The sequence below is a fragment of the Linepithema humile genome, chromosome 7 (assembly GCF_040581485.1).
Source record: "Linepithema humile isolate Giens D197 chromosome 7, Lhum_UNIL_v1.0, whole genome shotgun sequence".
Classification (NCBI taxonomy): Eukaryota; Metazoa; Arthropoda; class Insecta; order Hymenoptera; family Formicidae; genus Linepithema; species Linepithema humile.
Genome location: NC_090134.1, coordinates 21,813,197 through 21,820,721, shown reverse-complemented (window position 1 = coordinate 21,820,721; position 7,525 = coordinate 21,813,197). Strand labels below are relative to the sequence as shown.

Below are 7,525 nucleotides of genomic sequence, written 5' to 3'. Positions count from 1 at the left end.
AATCACATGAAATACATTTAGGAAATATTCCAGGATTAAATATTCATCAACGCATCTAAGTCCTAGCCTATCCATTTTAAGATAATGAATCGAAGAAATAGTGTACCTTTTATAATTTTATTTAAAGTATTCTGGTGTATGATTATATTTTTAATATTATATGATTAATATTTAATATATATGCATTCAAAGGGCTATTAGGCTGATGAAAGTTGTTTCAACTTCGGGCTCAATCAAAATCAAAATTAGAAACACTTTGCTTTTTTTTAATGTACAACGCATTTTGCAGGTTACATATTTTTTAATAATTTTTATAATTATAATCTAGTATAATATGTATTTTTTCTAGATATATATAATAATATTGGTAACACATAATTAAATTTAATATAAATTAACTAGAAAAATAAATACTTCGTTCTTTTAAAAACAAATGCACGTACAACTCAAAATACTTTTAAAAAATACGAGAGAATAAAACTTTGATATAACTACTATAAGGCAATAAAAATTATACGACCTGCAAAGTGTCTCGCGTCTATATATTTTCACACTATTATTCGATCCATTATCTTAATAATAAAAGACAAATTAAACTAACTCACCGATCGATGCGCAGCAGCGGAGTTGTCGTTCTGTTGATCTGCATAGTTGATCTGTAAAACACGAAATAAATCAAAATTATAGCAGCGTTCACAATATGAAATATTTGTGAAATCATAAAAAATATTGAGTACATTGAACTTTTAATTCGTTTTCTAAGCAAATATGTAATAAAAAAATTATTAAAAAAGTTTAATTATTTAAATAAAAAGTAAAAAAATATACAAATAAATTTTAATAATGATAAATATTAACTAATGTAAATATTTTGTCTTTCAAATATTTTAATGTACAATATTTTCAACAAATAAATGAATTATTGCTTACCGTAAAGTTGCTCCGCCGGCGCCCGATGCTCCTCCTGAGCCTCCTCCTCCTCTCAGTGGTCCTTCGAAGCACTTACACTGAATCACACGCGTTCGCGGCGCATGCATTGCTCGCATGCGTACCTGAATACGAAAATCGCGCGATACTTAAAACGACACTCCCGACATCGCAGGCGAATCGAACCGAACTGTCCAAGCTGCGACGTTACGCGCGAATTTCGTCCGCGTTTCAGACGACCACATTTATCAATTGGGGCACGATTCTCTCAAAACAGAGGGCAAAGGTAAGCTCGAAGAAGATGAGGTGCGATTAGTCATGCAATCAACCGACTAGATACAAGACATCTGAAAAGCAATCGGTAGCGTTTGACTAACTCCGGTAGCCGTCCTCGACTACCTTCGACAGTCCGGCTATCTGTACAACTAGCGCGCTGCACGTAGAACCGAAGATTGCCCTGCCGTAGTGGAGATTTTATGATTGAAAGCGACCTTTCCCCCCTGAGCCAAGCCTAAAGTAAAAAAAAATCGTGTCCCAATATTTGTCATACAGCAAAAATGCGTTCATCTATAGATTCGCTATAACTCTCGGCATTAACGGCACTCCCGACGCGCATTTTGTTATACTATACGACGGAACGAATATATTTTGTAGCACCGATTACGCGCACAAAGTTGATCTGTAAAATAAAAAAATAAATGCAGATTAGTGTTTGAAACATTTCATAATTATAAAATAATTACTGCGCAGTATTAAAAGTATTAAAAAATATTAAGTAAATACAATATTTCATAAGCTTATAAAACAATCTTCTTTGCTACTTTCTTTATTTTGTTATTTTATCATATCATAAAATGTTAACTACGAGATATAAAATTGACTGAAAATTTTAAAATACACACAGAGAGAAAAAAGAAAAAACATAGAAAATGCTTTTTATAAAATTTTAAGTTAAATTTCTTTATGGTGTTTTCACGTTTTAACGTTTATTCATAAATGTACAGAGACTGCCAGCCAAATATTTATCAATAAATAATAAATGTATAAACGTTAATCTTACATAAATTAAATATTTATTGTTTAATCCAAACTTTTAATCTCAGAAATATATTAACTAGATTTGTTTAGATTTGTGCATTATGTAATAAGAAAAATTTTTCTGTAAAGTTTGTCTTAATACATAATGCATAAATCTAAACAAATCTAATTATATATTTCTGAGATTAAAAGTTTGGATTGGACAATAAATATTTAATTTATGTAAGATTAACGTTTATTCATAAATGTAGGGACTGCCAGCCAAATATCTATCAATAATACATGTATACAATTAATTATTCTTTTCCGTGGATACTGTGATTACAAATTGAATGAAATACAAAATTATTGCGGAGTTTCCTCGATATGAGTGCAAAAAGCGTAGCGACGAGACACGTTCAATTATTCTTTTCCAATCAATAATCTAACATATTTTGCAAACTATAAACTTTTGTATAGTGATAACTGCTATAAGTAGATAAGTTGATTTTTATACAATGAAATACTTTAAATCGAAGTCACAGCACAAAATAATGCAATGAATGAGTCGCTGTACAAGATTTTACGTGAATTGTTGAGAGACTTTTATCAGCGCGTCTCTAAAATTCCACGTTACTGATTACTACAATCGTATATAAAATTATCGAACTATTGATTTTTCATGCGCATATTTTCCCACAAATCGTTTTTTTAATTTTATTTTTACAAAATGCCGTAAATAAATCTCCGATGATCACATAAACTAAAAGTGTTCGTTGAATAAGAAATTTGCCTTGTATAGAAAGATACAAAACTAGCACAATCGTGAAAGTTCATACAAAAATTCAGCAAATAAAAAAATACAAAAATTTTAGAACAATAAATTACAAAATTACAATTCTAGCAATCTCGATTAATTATACTGAACGATATTCAGTCCAACATATTATAAAAACTATGTACGTACTTTGAGATAAAATGTAATTATAAAGAATTATAGCGTTCGTATCAATTTTAACTGCAATATAATTACAAAGAAATTTGCAAATTTTTTTTCTAACGTCTAACGCGATTAAAAATTCTTTGTGATCATTCGAGAACCAAGGATGTATAATATATATGATTGTTAACAACAAAAAAGAGCTATTAATAACATTCTTGTCAGTACGTCTTTTTTGTATTTACCAAGTAACACTCTGCCGATACGAAATTACACATTAAACAGATGTTAATTGAACAAAATTTGATTATTATTACATAAAATAATTTTAGTTTAATTATAGGAAAACTTTCGATACTTTCACTTTGATTAAAACAAAGATAATTTGATCTTTACTCACCGGTACATGATGCGCAGCAGCAGAGTTGTCGTTCTGTTGATCAGCATAGTTGATCTATAAAATACGAAAATAAATCAAGATTATAGTTGCATTCAAAATAATGAGTATTTACAATATTTTCAACAAATGAATGATTTATTATTTACCGTAAAGTTGCTCCGCCGGTGCCCGATGCTCCTCCTGAGCCTCCTCCTCCTCTCAGTGGTCTCTAAAGTATTCACACGCGATCGCGACGTTGATACAAAAATCGCACGGCACTTTAAACGGCACTCCGCGTTTTATATTACTGGGAAATTACGGCGGAACGATATTATAATAATCATACGATATTTTAACCGACACTCCCGACGCGTATTTTGTTATATTAGGACAAAAGTTAAACGTGAATATCGCTCATCGCACGGAATATGCGTTCGACACGTTGCCGTGTACGCAACAGGTAACGATAGAAAAGGGGGAGGAAAATGAAAAAACTGTGAGAAGTAATAGGAATTGGGGGTAGTTGGGAGAGATAACGCACCGATACGCGAACGGTTTGCCTCACTCAAGTGTCGCCGTGCGAATAGTAACAGTCCAGGAGCAAGGATTCATTTGTATAAGGTCGTGTCGATGGGTAATTTAGGAGTAGGGGAAAAGAATGTGCCGATAACGCGTGCGAGAGAGAAAGCGTGGTAGTGAGAGAGAGAGGACATAGAGCACGTTGGAATTTTGTTTACTCACAGCGCGGGGAAGTTTGGTGGGGTTGTTTACATACGCTCTGTAGTCTACGAGCTCTCTCTCTCACTACCACGCTTTCTCTCTCGCACGCGTTATCGGCACATTCTGAATATTTCATAAATAAATCCACAAACCCTTCTTTCTTAGACTTGTAGAGTATACTTAGTATAGCTCTATTTAACGTATATGAAAACACCATAAAGAAAAATTTAACTAAAAACTTTATATTTCACTTAAAACTTTATAAAAAGCATTTTCTATGTTTTCTCTTTTTTCTTTCTGTGTGTATTTTAAAATTTTCAGTCAATCTTATATCTTGTAGTTAACATTTTATGATATGATAAAATAACGAAATAATGAAAGTAGCAAAAAAGATTGTTTTATAAGCTTATGTATATCTTCATTATACATATAATAAAGCGACAAATAATTGCATGAATTCTAAAGTGAAATATCAATTAATTTATCGTTGATTATCCATCTTAAAGCAACAGATCTATGAAATATTGTATTTACTTAATATTTTTTAATACTTTTAATTTTGAATTCTTTTTACTTCCTAAACATATCTACATTCATTATAACATAATTTTCATAAATCCGTTACTTTAATATAACAATACTTTAATAAAACAAGAATAATTTGATTTTTACTCACCGGTACACGATGTACAGTGGAGTTGTAGTCTACGTTGATCTATAAAATACAAAATAATGTTTAAATTAAAGCAATAATTAAAAATTTTAAACATGTAAAAAATATTTGCCATTTATAAATATTAAATAGTATAGATATTTTACTGAAAATTCTAATCCTTTTTAAATAGTCTAAAATATACATTTGGTACATATTATATTATACATATAGTTAGTTATATTACATGTGAAAAAAGTACTGCATAATCATTAAGATAAGTATTCTTCAAATAGATAATAAATAAATAATAAATTATATATTATACAATACCTTTATAGTTGCTACGTCGTCGCATGATACCCCCTGGGCTTCCTCCTCCTCACTATCCATCGATGGCTGCTCTTTTATGCCACACTCACTCGCGAAAACACGGTTAATTATGAACGCGCGACACTTTGTTATAACGACAAAGGAAAACTCGAAAAACACGATCGCGCATGAGGCTACTATTTGACACATAGCAGAGCAATGGCATAGAAAAGAAATTGAAAACAGCGTAATTAATTTTTCGCTTAACCCGTCGCGACTATGCTATACCTAAACTACTTTCCATGTTTTTCGTGTGCGTGAATTAATATAAATCGGGATTTTACTGTAGAAAATAATTTTCTAATATGTATCGCGATCGCTATTTGAGAATTAATATGGTGAAAAGTACGATACGAAGAAACTTTTGCTGCTCTGGTAAGATAATAACACGCAAAAAACAAAATTCAAAAACAAAACCCTAACACTACATGTGAGTAATTTCGGCACTAGCGTCGAAGATTATTTTTCGTGATCTAAGACGCGTGCGCGCGCTGTTGTCTTGCGTACTTATTGTCCTTGCGTGTAATAATTTGCTCACATTCGCACGACGGCATTCGCGCGAAGCACACGGCAGCGGAAATAACTCTGTATCGTTCTCCTTATCATATTGTTTTTCAAATCGTAATTGCAATTGATATTAAAAGATTATTTTCTACAAACAAAAGTTGCCGATTCATACTATTTCTCATCTTCGGAAATCACGGAAATTTTGTAAAAATAATTTAGGTATATCAGCCAAGACGAATGGTAGCAAAATTGACTGCGCAACTTTTGATATCTTTCTATCGTTGTTGCCTGCTGTGAGAATGAAACGGATCATAGTTTCATGCGATCGCGCTTTTCTTTGTCATATCATAATAAAGGAAAATTCGAAAAATACGCGATTGTATGAAACTATGATTTATTTGATTCTCACAACAGGCAACGACAGCAAAGAGAAATCGAAAATTGCGCAGTCGATTTTGCTTACTACTCGTCGCAGCTATGCTATGCCTAAACCACTTTCGCAAGTTTTTCGCGCTTCCCGTACATGAGATGTAATATAAATCGACAATTATTTGTAGGAAATAATCTAATATCTGTTGTGATTGTGAGGAATAATACGGCAAGGAGAATATTAAAGAAAAGTTTTTGCTTGCTCTGTGACGTATTCGAATAAGAATGTGAATAAGGTGATAGCGCGCAAGACAACATACGCCGTGCCGTAGATCACGAAAAACAAAAACGATCCCCGACATCGCGAGCTAGCATCAAAATGCTTTAGCGCGTGTCGTCAAGGAGAGTTTTGTTTCTTGCGATTTACATCGCGGCGTACTCTTAACGCGTTATAACCTTATTATCATTTGCCCAAGGACACTGAACCAGAGCAGACGGCAATGAGTCTTTTTGTATCGCTCTCCTTACCGTATTACTTTTCAAATGAAGACACATATTAAAGATTATTCCTTACAACTAATTACTAATTTGTATTAATTCTCATGTGCGAAAAGCACGAAAAGTAGTTTACATGTAACATAGTCGCGACGGATAAAGCGAAAAGTTAATTACGCAATTTTCAATTTCTCTTCTCTGCTGTTGCTTCTGCTATATATCGAATTGTAGCCTAGCACGATCGCGTTGTTCGAGTTTACCTTTGTCATCATGACAAAGATCGCGCGTTTGTAATTAACCGTGTTTTCGCGAATGAGTGCTCCAAAAAGGAGCAGCCATCGATGGACAATTGAGAGGAGGAGGAGGACTAGGAGGCATCAGGCGACGGCAAAACAACTTGTGGTAAGTAATTTATCGTTAAAAAGTTATTTTTTTTAAATAATAGTGCAGGGGCTGATTTAAAACAACAGTATTGTTTCAATCAAAGAGCTATTTTGATTAAAATAAAAGATAAAACTATGTATCCGTATTACACACAGAATGATCACAATATGATGTAATAAAGCTTCAGAAGCTTAAGTGAATAATACAATTATATTCCTTAATTTATTTCAAGTAAATTTGAGTTAAATTTAAATTTAAAAATTTAATTCTTTGTTTAGACGTGTGCATAAATAAACGAATATAAAGTTTAATGTGCGCAGTAATTATTTTATAAATATTAATTATTTCAAACACTAATCTGCATTTATTTTTTTATTTTACAGATCAACTTTGTGCGCGTAATCGGTGCTACAAAATATATTCGTTCCGTCGTATAGTATAACAAAATGCGCGTCGGGAGTGCCGTTAATGCCGAGAGTTATAGCGAATCTATAGATGAACGCATTTTTGCTGTATGACAAATATTGGGACACGATTTTTTTTGACTTTAGGCTTGGCTCGGGGGAGGGAAAGGTCGGTTTCAATCATAAAATCTCCACTACGGCAGGGCAATCTTCGGTTCTACGTGCAGCGCGCTAGTTGTACAGATAGCCGGACTGTCAAAGGTAGTCGAGGACGGCTACCGGAGTTAGTCAAACGCTACCGATTGCTTTTCAGATGTCTTGTATCTAGTCGGTTGATTGGATGACTAATCACCTCATCT

At 32.7% G+C, this 7,525-nt stretch overlaps 1 long non-coding RNA gene across 1 annotated transcript; it reads right to left on the bottom strand.

Annotated features, from left to right (window-relative positions):
* Positions 1-1,430: 1,430 nt before the first annotated feature.
* LOC137001130 (uncharacterized) lies at positions 1,431-4,166 on the bottom strand. The gene is made up of 3 exons (XR_010891258.1): positions 3,431-4,166; positions 3,285-3,338; positions 1,431-1,606 (listed from the first exon to the last, which is right to left on the bottom strand). It is a non-coding gene; the product is annotated as an uncharacterized lncRNA (long non-coding RNA).
* Between the last annotated feature and the right edge of the window lie 3,359 nt (positions 4,167-7,525).